At 52.2% G+C, this 14,450-nt stretch overlaps 1 protein-coding gene across 7 annotated transcripts in view; it reads right to left on the bottom strand.

Moving 5' to 3' along the window:
• Nucleotides 1-9,319, bottom strand: part of PLA2G6 (phospholipase A2 group VI) — a 60,063-nt gene extending 50,744 nt beyond the window's left edge. For 5 of the 7 annotated variants that reach the window (XM_059402018.1, XM_059402017.1, XM_059402023.1 and 2 more), the window contains exon 1: nt 9,240-9,312. The gene's annotated coding sequence lies outside the window, so the exon portion shown is untranslated. Of the gene's footprint in view, nt 1-2,114; nt 2,135-9,239 lie in introns of those variants that run through there. The other 2 variants (XM_059402020.1, XM_059402021.1) reach the window with 2 other exon arrangements.
• Nucleotides 9,320-14,450: the final 5,131 nt, after the last annotated feature.

Raw genomic sequence — 14,450 nt, 5'->3', positions numbered from 1 at the left:
TGAGAGGACACAGGCTGGAGTGCCTGCGCCCCTCCCCAGAGCCGGGGAGAAGGGAGGGACCCAAGCAAAGGTATGGGAACTGATCCCTGAAAAAGAAACCCCAGAGATGGAAGGCATGGCACGCACATCCGTGTGCCCTGTAGCGACTTTCGTTTGTCACAGAGACAGAAGGAACTTTGGCACCCAACATTATAGAAATTGTAAACTGGGACATGTTCACTCCAGATAGCACGTGGTCACTAAGAGCTGTGACTGTGAAGCTTACAGCTCAGGAAGCATGAGGGGGTGTAATAGACCCTGGGGCATCGAGTCCACGGAACTCCCTGTGCTGGTTGTGGGCTGCGGGGTAGGCCTGGGAGGCCCAGACCACCCCCTGCAGCCTCTCCCTGCTGTCCTGTCATGCACAACTGCAAAAAGCACTGCTGTCCCCGACCCCCGCCCCCTCCACATGGATCTGTCTGATTCCTCCTTCCTCTCCTCTATCCTCCTACTGGACCCTTCACACCAAACACTCATGTGCCTCTCTGTGCTCTGGTCCTGGTCCAGGGACTTCACATACATAATTTTTTTTTAAAGATTTTATTTATTTATTTGACAGACAGAGATCACAAGGAGGCAGAAAGGCAGGTAGGGGGAGAAGAGGGGAAGCAGGCTCCCCGCTGAACAGAGAGCCCAATGCGGGGCTCAATCCCAGGACCTGAGATCATAACCTGAGCCAAACGTAGAGGCTTAACCCACTGAGCCACCCAGGCGTCCCCACATACACAATGTTCCATCCGGACCACCACCCTGGGGTGCGTGGGTGGCTCGGCTGGTTAGGTGCCGGACTCTTGATTTTGACTCAGGTTGTGATCTCAAGGTCATGAGATGGACCCCACCCTGGGCTCCGAGCTCAGTGGGGAGTCTGCTTGATTCTCTCTCTCTGCACCTCCTCCTGCTTGCATGCTCTCTCTCTCAAATAAATAAATATTTTTTAAAATCTGCACCACCATCCTATGAAATTGTCACATTATCCTGTTTTGACATATGAGAAAATCAAGGAAGAGAGAGGTAAACAGGCCCTACGTCACACAGCCAGTGGAGGAAAGAGCAAAATTCAGAGCCAGACAGCAGGTTCTAGATCCTTTTAAGGACTGGTACATGGTCTTTGCCCCTCTGTACGCTCACCCCTGGCTCAGGCTTGGCCCACAGAAAGTCTGTTTAAACATAATTTAACTGAGTAAAAATTACAGAGCAAAAAAATAAGGGTGACAAACAAATACCAAAGTACTATGAGGATATTGGGTTTATGGGCCGTTTTTTTTTTTCCTATTTACTAAATGGTATGGAAAATGTTTCTTCTTCTTCTTTTTTTTTTTTTTTTTTTTATAATTCTATTTGTTAAAGAATGTAAGAGGGTAGCTGAGCCCCTGGGGCCCACAGTTGGGGAGATGGAGGCCCAGGGGTGAGGACCAGCTTAGGAAAGAGCACAGACGCTGCCCAGAGAGTGGGTGGGAGGCACTGGGAGAGGCGAGGAGCTCCCGGGCACCTCCTGCGGGCAGTCAGGAGAACCAGCACCCACGAGCCCACGTGGGGTTAAGGGGAGAGTCACCGTGGGGTTCCAGCTGGATGGAAGGAAGACATTCCGCCCCAGGAGACAGACACCCTCCCCAGGGGCCCATCCCACACCTGGATGGCAGCCTGGCCACCGGGTCCGGCTCCCTCCCAGCCTTCCAGGGTGGACGTGAGGGTGAAATGACACAATGGAGGGAAAGTGTCCAGGACGCTCGCTGCCCAAATGTGGGCGCACAAACAGTGGCCATTGTTATCACAAGGTGGAAGAAAGGAAACAGACCCCCCGGGGCCACATCCTGGAACAATCGTAACAGAGCAGCCCGGAAAGCAGCAAGTGAGAAGCAGACAGAGCGCATGCCCATGCTTCCTTCTCGCCCCTGTGCTCTTCCTCCCCTCACACTTCCAACCTCAGAGCTCGGGTTCTTTCCAGCACAGCTTTGGGGGGTGGGGTGGGGGATGCTCAGCTGGGGAGTAGCCCCCTCCCTCCTGGCTTCCTCCTCCTCTCGCTTCTCACAGCCCCTTGCCCTTGACCTCCCCACAGGGCCAACATTTGCTTTTACCTGCTGACAACTGTCCTCTGTGGCTCCTCACCTGGGCTTGCTGTCTGCGCGGAGATGACGCAGGTGACCCCAAGGTCACGTGACAGGGGCTGTCCGCTCCTGGGCACCAGAGGCTTTGAGCAGCTCTCAGATGCCTCACGCAGGAAAGCCACAAACCCAAGAGCTCTGCAGTGAGGGGGACGCTGACAACTGTGCCTGTCTACTCCTGCAGTTTCCAGGTGTTCATTGTGTCTGCCCTACAGGGAGGCTGGAGACTTCTGGCCTGTTCTCTTTACTTCTGCTCCCCCGTCCCCTGTCAAAGGCCGCTGCCTGCCTGCTTGACTCCTTCAGGAAGGCTTAGGCTGCTGGGGAAGGCAGCCCTCAAGGAGAGGAGCGGTCAGGCAGGAAGGACAAGCATTAATGTCCCCATTTTAGAGACAAAATAACTGAGGCCCAGAAAGGCCTCAGATTGTGGGTGTTGGAAGGGCAAGCTTTAGTGGGACATGATGATGGCCACCAAAAAAACTAAACAGAAAAAAAGCAGTACTGGGACCAGAGGGAGATGGGCACCCACAGGTGGCATCTTTGGTGAGTCCCCAAAAGCGACTGGTTGGGTTCATAAAATGAGTAGTGCCAGGGGACCCCAAGCCCAGTTCCCCGTCCCCTTGCGGGAAAGAGTCAGGCAAGGATGGCTGTGCGGGGTGACTCTTGAGCCGAACATTGCAGTGGGGACCCGCGCCACAGACGGAGCCCCACAGATGGAGCGAAAGAGAAGGTAAGGGAGGGCACGGAGCCGGGAGCCTGCGGGACCTGCCGGGAGTGAGCCTTCTCCTCGGTTCTGGCAGCCCACGGGGACTTGCGGGCACCGTCGTGACCCACGTGAATACTAGTCACCACGGAGCCACCCTGCCACATTTACTTTAGAGCCATGCCCCCGGCCAGCCTATGACCTGGGCGTGTTACGAGGAGTTTGCCGATGTAGTTACAAGCTCAAGAAGCGCGAAAGAGGGGGCGCCTGGGTGGCTCAGAGGCTTAAGCCTCTGCCTTCGGCTCAGGTCGTGATCTCAGGGTGCTGGGATCAAGCCCTACATCGGGCTCTCTGCTCAGTGAGAAGCCTGCTTCCCCCTCTCTCTCTGCCTGCCTCTCTGCCTACTTGTGATCTCTGTCAAAATAACTAAATAAAATCTTAAAAAAAAAAAAAAAAAAAAAGCAGCAGCAGCAGCAGCAGTACAACGGAGCTGAGAAGTATGTGTCTGGTTACCGGGGCGGTGGGGGAGAACCTCGTCCTCAGATGTCTGCTTCCACCTCGGCCATGAACTCCCTGACCCCAAGCAGGTCTCAAGCAAGAGAGAAAGCCCAAAGCCGCCAGGTGCTAGGCCCTACCCCCCCAGCTCCTAATCTGGCCAGTTCTCTCTTTCAGAGAAAGAGAGAGAAGCCCTGAATTGTCAAACCTCTGGGCGGTCCTCCCTGGACCATCCTCCCCTGCCTCCCTTCACTCCCATCTCCATCAGAGCCTCTGCTTGGCCTTCAAGGCCCAGCGGCGCCCCCCGATGGAGGCTCAGAGCCCCAGACTGGTCCCTCCCACAATGCTCCCAGCTTGCATTAGACCCCTCTGGCCCACAAGCACCCCTTGAGGGCCAAGTCCACCATCCACCCCTACAAGCCCTCTGTGCCTACCTCTGGATGCAAATCGGAGGCTTCCACTTGCCCCGCGGCTCTGCATCACCTTCCAGAGAGAGCCCAAGCTCAAGGGCAGGGAGGCAAGCATCCACATGACCGGGCCAGCCCACCTCCTGCTCGCCTACTCGAGCCATGCTGCCCCGGAGATGTTCCAGAACATCCCACTGTCACACCTCCACGTACCCGCCCACCCTCCCGCCTACACTGTGCTCCCCACTTCGCTCAGCAGTCTCATGTCAGACAAACGAATAAACCCTTCCTGTCCTTCAAGAACTGGCTCACAGGCCACCTCACCTAAGAATCCTACCCTGTGGGCCTCCTGGGTGGCTCAGTCATTAAATGTCTGCCTTTGCTCAGGTCATGATCCCCAGGGTCCAGGGATTGAGTCACATGTCAGGCTCCCTGCTCAGTGGGGAGCCTGTTCTCCCTCTGCCTCTCTCTCTCTCTGCCTGTCTCTCATGAATAAATAAAATCCTAAAAAAAAAAAATCCTATCTTGTGCCTCCCCTCCTCTCAGCCCTGGAGGCACCCCTCACCCTGCCCAGCGGGTCCCCCAGAGAAGCATTTGTCCTGTGATAATCATGGTGCATCTGTTGGTTTGAGTCGGTCCCCTCTTTATTTATTTCTTAACGCCAGCACATGGCCTGCTGCTCCTGATGAATAGTGAATATTTAAGAAATGTTTGCTGAATGAGTGAGGACAAATGAGTAAGCCCGAGAAGCCCATGGGCCGTCACGGTCGAGGCCCCTCCCCTCCTCTCTTACTCCCTGGCGGGTGGTAACAGGCCGAGCACCGTATTCCCCACTCACTCTAGGCTGCCCAGCACACCACCACCACCACCGTGGAAAGGCTCAGAACATTTATGGGGCACCTGCTGTGCTTTCTGAGTGGCACTGAGCTATGATCTGGAAAGTCTGGCTTTACACACTGAAGCTCATTTGGGCTCTAAGCAGGGACACCCTACAAGCCCTGTGCCTCACTCCTGACAAAGCCTGGCTGCAGGAACAGACCAGCTGCCCCTGGCGGTGCGTGACAGGATCCCTCCGGCAGCCGGGCCAGGAAGCTGACCTCACGCGACTGGCCTCCTGGGGGATCCTGGGAGCACACCCAGAACCGCAGCAGGCTTCCCGAGCCCCGGCTGCTTACGACAGGATGTCCCATGACTGGAACAATTGGCACAGGCCAGCAATCCCCTCCTGTGTAGCTCAGGTCACCCCCATCCACTGCCCTGGCAGGATCACCAAGGGCACCCAGGCCGGCCCCGAGCACCACGGCCTTCCTTCCTTCATCCCCACCAGCCGCGCCTCTCAGCACGGAAGCACCTCACCACACGGTGGCCTCTGCCCTCTCACAAGACCACCCCGCTCTATGGTTGGCCCAGGGTTCCCCCATCTGTTAGCTGTCCTGAAGCTCACAAGGGCCCGTGAAGGAAGGAAGGTGTGGGTGCTATCCCTGTCTGGCACAAAGGGAAACTGAGGCCCAGAGAAAGGATGTGGGAGGTATTGCCTGGCTGCTGGACTCATGGCTTCTTCCCACTCCTGAACTGCACTAGGAAGAGGGCCTGCAAACAGTAGGTGCTCAATTAGTGCATAAGATAAGACTGGATTTGGAAGTAGGGCTTAGGTCAAATGTCCTTTCCATCCCCCACCCAAGCCTCTGGGGCCTACAAAGCTACCCTCTAGAACAAAATGTGCCTTCAAGTGTTCTCTCTGACCCCAGCTCATCACAAACACGTGCCTAATGTGAGCGAGGAAAGGGGAAGGGCCCCCATCACTTTACACACAAGACAACGCGGCTGCATTCATCCAGCACCCACTGAGCACATGGCACCTCACCAAGTATCTGAGGTAATTACCACATTTAATCCTCAAAACACTCCTACGAGAAGGGGACTTCCACCCACATGACACGCAGGAAACTGAGGTACAGGAGCTTATGTGACTTGCCAGGGTCTGAACCCTATTAGTTAGCCTTCGGGAGCACCACCTCAACATCCTCAAACTGCCTTCAGGAGAAAGCCTGAATGGCAAGTGGCTGAGTGCCTTGATTTTCAGCCTCTTGTCCTCCAAAAGCTGAGGCGCCTGTCTAAAAATGCACTGCCATTCATACGAGCTGGAGCAAAGTGTCCTTCAGGAAAGGAAAAGGTGTCTTTTTCATTTGCCCTGCTTAGCGGGATCATAGCTGGTGGCACATCGTCCCAGACATGTTGCTGAAGCTTCCAAGGACGGGAGACACCAATAACTTGAACAGATCGTTGGGCTCGTGCCTAAGGGACAGGGTGGCCCATTTTATGAATCAATTTATGATTCACTCTATAAATATTTATCAAGGACCTACTCAGGGGCAAGCATTGTTCTAACTGCTTAGACTCCACTAATCAACTAAACAGACAAAAATCCCAGCCCTTGGGGTGCCTGGGTGGCTCAGTGGATTAAAGCATCTGCCTTCGGCTTGGGTCATGGTCTTAGGGTCCTGGAATCGAGCCCCACATCAGGCTCTCTGCTAGGCAGGGAGCCTGCTTCCCCGCTCTCTCTCTGCCCCCTTGTGATCTCTCTCTCTCTGTCAAATAAATAAATAAAATCTTAAAAAAAAAAAAAAAAATCCCTGCCCTCCTAGATCTCCTACTTTACCGAGGGCTCTAAATAATAAAGAAGATCAAAAGGCAAAGCATAGGGGCGCCTGGGTGGCTCAGTGGGTTAAGCCGCTGCCTTAGGCTCAGGTCATGATCTCAGGGTCCTGGGATCGAGTCCCGCATCGGGCTCTCTGCTCGGCAGGGAGCCTGCTTCCTCCTCTCTCTCTCTCTCTGCCTGGCTCTCTGCCTACTTGTGATTTCTCTCTGTCAAATAAATAAATAAAATCTTTAAAAAAAAAAAAAAAAAAGGCAAAGCATATCCATAGGTTTTAGGTGCCGGGTAGATGCTGAGAAGAAAAGGGAACCGAAGAAGGGGGATCAGAAATGCTGAGGTAGAGACTCAAATTTCAGACAGTGTGACCCGGGAAATCCTGACAAGAACTTGACCTTGAGTAAAGACTGAAAGGAAATGAGGCCAAAACCCATATGGATATCTAGGTGAAGAAATGTCCAGGTAAAGGGAAGACCAAGTGCAAAGGCCCTTGGGCTGCAGCATGACTGATGAGTTCCAGGAAAGGCAAGGATGCTGGACACCGCTGGACGCTGGGGAGGTCAGAGAGGTAACAGAGGGCCAGCTGCGTATAAATGAGAGAAGCCATTGCAGGGCCTGGAGCAAAGCTGCCACATTAACACATCACTGGCCAGATGAGGAGTGTAGAGAGCCTGCAAGGGTAATCCGACAGCTTTAGCCAGAGCAACTGAAAGACTACTGCCATTTCCTACTCCAGACGGGGAAAGTAAGTGGGAGGGACAGACACTGGTGGAAGGGGCAGGGGGATAAAGGGGATATATATCAGGAACTTAATTCTAAATACCTTTAACTTTGAAATGCCCTTTTTGAGGTGTTGAACAAGCAATTCTATAAGTGAGCCTACCATTCGGGGGAAAGATCTAGACTGGACTGGAGATATAAATTTGGGAGTTGTCAGAGATGGTACTTAAAGCTATGACATTGGATGAGGTCACCCAAGAAAGGAGGATGGACTAAAACAAGAGAGAGAGAGAGAGAAGAGCCATGTCAGCCATGGACCTATTAAAAATGTTCTCCCAGGGGCCACCCTCTACAAGGAGAAGCTCTAACGAGGCCTCGTCTCCACTACAACCTCCTCACCCCTTCCGCACACACACCCATCTGCAAACACGCACACACACAGCCCTTCCTCTGTCTCTTGGTGATGTCATTCTGCTGAGCGAGAAGTTAAGTTCTCATCGAGGATACGTTCCTAATGAGAAAGGAATCCGTGGAAGGGAGAGAAAGGGCAGCAGTGAGCCTCACAGAGTCTAAGCAATCACATGGGCTCTACTGTTTGTAGGTGACCTCAGGAAACTCATTCACTCTTTCTCATGTTAAATAGGAATAACATTCGCTACATCATGGGTATATTTGTTAAACAAATGAAGAATGAGTGAATGAATGGTAAAAGCTACATACCTACAAAAGAACCTGACTCAGAGCAGATGATTGATAAATACTGTCAAATGCTAAGTGCAGACAGCGGTCCTTCCACCTGTCTTTCCCTCTTTTGTCATTTTATCCCTTTCCCTTTCCTGGCTCCGACACAACAGTGAAACCACACATTTGTATGGGACCATGCTGGTTTCAAAGCTCTGCCTTCTGCATTTCTTTCAAATTTTCAACCTCACAGCAGCCTTATGAGGGCAGGAAACATAATCCCCCTTCCACGGACAAAAAAACCTGCAACTTGGGACAAAAAACAACCTCCAAACTCCAGGAACATTTTAGGGCAGAGACAATAACAAAAACACTGGCATACAGCCCAAGGGTGGGGCACCTGTGTTGCCAAACCAAACCTGCCTAACATCCTGTTGGGTGGGTAAAAGGGCAGGTGAGGGAAAGACCCAGAAGCTCAGGGGAAGGGAAGGTATTTGTTTGGGGTCACATGAGTAGTCCATTAAAAAAAAAAATGGGCACAGATCCCTGAGCCCCTGCCCTCCTTGTCCCACACCCACGGACCTGCCCATCCCAGTCACATGGTCAAACAGGTTATGCCTTCCTGGTCACCAGCTTCCAAGCCATCTCTGGGCATAGAATTGGTGGGTTGGGAGACGCCGGGGTGAAGAGGCTTTGGGTAAGGAGGGAGCACGGTGGGGCGCAGGCACAGATGAAATCTGAGGCATGTGAGAGACAATAAGCCTCAGAGAGAAGCAGAAAGATGGAAATCAGAAAACGGGGGAAGAAAAAAAAAAAAAAAAAAAAAAAAAAAAAAAAAAAAAAAAAAAAAGGGGGAAAAAAAAAAAAAAAAAAAAAAAAAGAAAAAGAAAAAAAGAAAGGGGGTAGAGTAAAATAGACAAGAGGGGAGACACAAATAGAAAAATGCAGAAAACAGATAAAGTGGGGGATTAGGTGGGAATACAGAGGCAGAAAAGTAGGGAGCAGGTAAGAAGGGCACAGGAAGGACAATGGGACAATCAGTGCAGCCCAGAGTGGAAACTGGGGGCCCTGAGAGGCACTGAGAGTTGGAAGGAGACGGGAAAGGGCTGACCAAGGAAGCTGGGTATAGAGGGGAGACACACAAGGGAGACCGGGGTACTAAGGAGGGACCCAGGGCCGAAGCGGGCGTCCCTGGGGAGGTCACAAGTTCGAAATGAGACAAGACCTGTCACAGGTGGAAGTTGGGGCACTGGGGAAATCAAAGGGCGGAAGCTGCGAGCACTCAGAGGGTCACACAAGGGTCAATGGAGGACACGGCTAACAACTGGGGAGCACAAGCGAGGTCCGAAGGAGAGTCAGGGTGGAGACCACGGAAACTGGGGCGAGCAGGAGGTTTGGGGAAGGGCCCCCCCAGGCCCCGCCTCCCCTGCGCCGTCACTCACCTCAGCTTACTCAGCACTTCTACTTCCTTCTACTTCTGCAAACAAACTAGGCCGGTCCCACGTGACGGCCTAGCCACTGCCCTCCGCCAATCAGCGAAGTCCGTGCTCCGGTTGGGACGCTCGAGGAAGGCGGGGGCGGGGCTCCGCCATGTTTTCTAACTGCCCAATGGAAGGGGTTTCCAGCGCCGAGGGAGGCCGGGCTTCCGTCTGGAGCCAATCCTCTGCGGCGGGGCGCGGCCACGTCTGTGCGGGGCGGAAGGGCCTCGTGCCGGCTCGTTGGCGGACATGTTGATGAGGGGCGGGAGTCTCCTCCGCCTTACACCTCCCGAAACGGTCTGGAGGCCTGGAGTCTGACACTACCGTTCGCGACGGCTCGGCTCGTAAAGATAAAAGTGAAACTAGCAAAGACGCAGGGCGTGGCAGGGAGGAACCTGCTTAGATTTTTTTTTTTCCAGGGACCCCCCAGATTGAGTAATTAAGAATATGGGATGCCCAGTTAGATTTGAATTTTGGCTCAACGGCCAATAATTTTTTAGTTTGAACCAAAAACACGAAGGACGGTTGTGCTAAGGAAGTGTTCGGCGTTACTTAGCTCTACAGCAAGCTGATCTCGGGAAGTATCCTCGCACTTTTAGGAGAAACGTGGGCAAATGACTTGGTCTCTGCGATCTCATCCTTAATAAAGACGTTGTGACCTAGCGATAAATTCATCTCTGTACCTGCACGTAGTGGGATTTCAACAAATGGTCGCTATTATCATTAGCAATGCAGAGAAGGGCGCACCGGCGAGGGGGTTGTTGTGACAGCTTTGTTTCTGTGGAGCAGATCCTATCCACTAATACCCGTACAGAGCTTCACCTGTTACAGAGTAGTCTGATTTCACATCCATCACCCCTGAAGTGTAGTCAGTCTTGTCTGCACTTCACATATGAGGAGGCTGTTCCTTAAACTAAGATTTGAATTTTGCTCACGAGTTTGAGCTTTGAGTTGAGAGAACTGGGTGAAGACTCCCACTTCTCGCTGAAAATATTTTGCCCTCCACACCCCAAACACATGAAGTTAGGGCGATGGTTATCAGGGAGCTTGCTTGCAAAAGGCGGGGCATTTCACCCTCTTACGAGTAATCTGACCCAAGTCTTCAGCAAACACCCCGGTATTCACAGTGGATCTGCAGGACAAGTTTGGCAACACAGACACACAACTGAATCTGAAATGGAGAAAAGGCTGAGGGAGGTTGGATCAACCATTAAAAACCTTCAAAGATCCACAAAAGAAATTTAATCTCGGGTCCTCATGAAGTTGAGTGTCCCTCCTCTAAGTGTGAAATGAGTGGATAAAGCAAGAAATGAGGGTTAGGGGATTATTAGGAAGCACTGACTGAGCAAGCAATGGGAAGGGAGTGGACAAATAAGCATGATGGGATGCACGCTGTTGGCTTTCTGTTGGATGTTTGCATTGGAGCAGTTCCAAGTCCAAGAGCTTCTCTGGAGGGGTTGTGCCAGAAACATCTCAAGAGGGGCTTACCTGCAGCTACAAACATCTCAGAGCAAAATGTCTGCTTTCTAGGAGGCCAGAATCTGGAGAGTCAGACTAGACCAAGCCCCCTCCCTCATAGTTGGATAGAAATTTAACTAACTGGGGTGTCTGGGTGACTCAGTCGGTTAAGCGTCCGACTCTTGGTTTTGACTCAGGTCATGACCCCAGGGTTGTGAGATCCAGCCCCGCATTGGCCCCGTGCTCAACCTACTGGGAGTCTGCTTCAGATTCTCTTGCTCTCTCTCCCTCTCCCTCTACCCCTCCCCCACGCTCACATGTGCATGTGCTCGCTCTCTCTCTCTCTCATATAAATAAATCTTTAAAAAATAAAATTTAACTAGCTGACACACTAATGGTGCAGTTTACATTCTTACCTTGTTGGATCCTCACCACAATGCTGAGAAGTAAGACTCTTGCCCCCCACTTTATTGTGGAAGACACCTACAGATTCTGCAATGGGAAATGATCTCCGGAGTCACATGTCAATCACAGGCAGGACCAGGGGGGACTTGGGTGCCTCAGTCGGTAAGCATCAGCTTTCAGCTCCGGGCATGGTCCGGGGGTCCCGGGATCAAGCCCCACGTTGGGCTCCTTGCTCAGCGGCAAGCCTGCTTCTCCTTCTCCCTCTGTCCTTCCCCCCTCCTCCCACTGGTGCTCTCTCTCTCTCAAATAAATCTTTAAAAAGTAGTAATAATAAAAGGCAGAATCAGAATCGGGACTTGCCTCATCCTTTCTTTCCCTGCTCCAAAAAAGTCCCCACTATGTGCCAAGCAATATTCTTGCTGCTGAGGAAACCACAGTGAACAAAACAGACAAAAATCCTTGCCCTCCTGGTGTTCGCTGTCTTGTGGGGGAAAGACAGATGATAAACAAGATCAAGTCAAACATAGAGTGTGTTTTGCTAAAGTCTTTGGGCAAAGTGTCATGATGTTAGCATCCTTCTTTCAAAGAACCTTGAGTGTGGAATCTGGGGTTACCTGTACAAGTGCCTTTGCACTGGTCTTGCGTTTTGTATATTTGAGCATTTTTATCATTGAAAAGTTGGAGGGGAAGTAGAGTATGGTAGAGGGTGATTAAAAAAAAAAAAAAACATGGAATAAAAGCAAGGGGGAAAGTTGGGAGTGGGGTGCAGTTTTAAACAGAGTGGCCAGGGAAGGGCGCACTGAAAAGGGAGGTGTTTAAATAAGGGCCTGAGGGAGGCCAGGCAGTGAGCGTGGGAAAGAGGGTTCCTCAGTGAAGGGATGGTAGAGGCAAAGGCCCTGAGGCAGGAGTCCCCATGGCTAGTGTCAGGACAAGCAAGGAGGCTGTCGTGCCTGGCGTAGCACGAGAGAGCAGTAGCAGGGAAGGCGATGAGTTCAAAGGACTCTCAGGGCCTGACGCACATGGTGGCTCATTCTAAAACATTGGTTTTCATTCTGAGGGGAATGGGAAGTCATGGGAGGTTTTTGAGCAGAGTGAGCTGGCTGGATTTACAGGTTAACAGATCCTATCTGTTTGGTAGAAATAGACTGTAGAATCATTACAGCTGGGCTTTGTGTCACCGTAAAACGTGCAAGGTACAGAAGGCATTGCAAGAAGGCATTGCCAAAACTCTGTCTGTGGGATGCTGTGTGAGATGACTCCTGAACAGGGGTGGGCACCCTAACCCCCCCACCACCAGTTCCTGTGAACAAAGCTTTTGTGGAACACAGCCACATCATTCGTTCACACGCCTGTGCTGTCTACAATGGCAGAATCAAAGAATTACGACAGAAACCATATGGCTCACAATGCCTAAAATATTTCTATCTGGCCCTCTACAGAAAAAAATGTACCAACCCCTGTTCATAAGTTGAGTTTCCAAGGTTGCACAGGAGTTCGCCAACTGGATTGGGAAAGTAAAAACATTCCAGGTGGAAAGAACCTTATGGGCAAAAGTCCACATCACAAGACTATATGGATTCTTTGGGGAACTACGAAGGCCGAACGTTGCTGGAATCCAGTGTGTGAGCAGGTGAGTGCGCAGTGAGCCACAGAGGCCAAGCAGGAAGGTTCTAGAGTGCCAGACTGAGGATGTGGACCTTGCCCCCTGCAGCCAGTGGGAGCCCCTGTAGGGTGACAGGTCAATGATGTGGGGGGAAATCTTGCTGCTGTAGAGAGGTGAGTGAAAGGCACAGAGGCCATGAGGCAGCTGTGTAATGATTATACTAATTATATGGCTTCCGATTTGGAGGGGGAGCAGCCATCAAGGCTTGTGCCCTCTGGAAAAAAATGAGAGCAGGTGACCTTGGGCTGAGAGGCAGCTGCCACGTGTGTCCCCATCCCAAGGAGGAAAGCCAGTCCTGGCCAGCATAAGCAGGACTTGCCTACCCTGGGGGCCCCTCCGCCTAGCTCAAGGGCTCCCAGGACAGACTGTCTGGAGGAAAGGCTGGATCTCAGGGCCACAGGGTCAGGGAAGCTTTGCCAAGAAGCTAGCCTGAACCTGGGTCCTGAAGGGTGGGGAGGGCTTGTCAAGGCTGAGTGGAGGGCATTTCAGTCAAGGATGGGGGACCTGTTCCAGGGATGGCGCAGTCTAGCCTCTCGGGATGGGGTCTAACCCAGGGTTCTGGGGGTCACAGTGCATAAGGTCTTCATCCCTTTCTTCTTTCTCTGGTGCTTCTCACCGTCACTTCAGTTTCTCCAGCCAGGGCTGACGAAGCACCTACTACGCGCACGGCTTCCCTCTTGGCAGGGTGAGGGCTCGAAAGATACATCTGTTCCTGCCCTTAGGGTCCACAATTGAATACAGACGTGCCCCAGATCCACAGATAATTGTTTATGGTGAAGAAGCAGGGGACTAGAGGCAAGCATGGTTTTTCCAGAGAAATCACAAAATTACACGGGATCGTGTTCCGGATTACCGGGCAGGATAGCCTAGTGAGTGTTATAGTGATGAACCACCCCACGATCGCCCTGGCTTAACACAGGCTTATGTTTTTTTGTTTTTAAATCTGTCTCTTTTTTTTTTTTTTTTAAGATTTTATTTATTTGTCAGAGAGAGGGAGAGAGAGCGAGCACAGGCAGACAGAATGGCAGGCAGAGGCAGAGGGAGAAGCAGGCTCCCTGCCGAGCAAGGAGCACGATGTGGGACTCTATCCCAGGACGTTGGGATCATGACCTGAGCCGAAGGCAGCTGCTTAACCAACTGAGCCACCCAGGCGTCCCCAGGCTTATGTTTTTGTTCACAATGTATGTCCAGCGTGGGGAGGGGTTGGGGGTTCTGTTTCTCAGAGTCCCGCGGGAAGCGTCTTGTCAAATTTCGATTTTGGATGAGAGGCTGCATTAGAAGTTTTGCCAGACAGACAAGAGCTGGTGAGAGTTAAGGGAGTGGTTAGCACCGGCTGGCACGGAGATCCGTCCCCCCAGGGAGAGGAAGAGGGGGCAAAGTCCAATGCCTCCGGGAGCATCCCTAATCACGGAGCTCCAGGGGACCGAGGGGCAGGAGACTGCAAAGGTAGGAGGGAAGCCCAGCCTTAGAAGCCCGAGGGAGAGAGAACCACAAGGTCAAGTGCTGTCAAAGGACAGAACAGATCCCGAGGGGAAATGGACCGGGGTTTCAGCAATAATGAGGTCCCATCAAAGGACAGTGGGGCCGAGCCAGACTGCAGGGTGGGGAAGAAGAGGGGGCAGGAGAGCTCAGAGGGGGTGAGGCAGATT

Source organism: Mustela nigripes, chromosome 6, assembly GCF_022355385.1.
Source record: "Mustela nigripes isolate SB6536 chromosome 6, MUSNIG.SB6536, whole genome shotgun sequence".
In the NCBI taxonomy this organism is placed as follows: domain Eukaryota; kingdom Metazoa; phylum Chordata; class Mammalia; order Carnivora; family Mustelidae; genus Mustela; species Mustela nigripes.
This window is presented reverse-complemented; position numbering and strand designations above follow the sequence as displayed.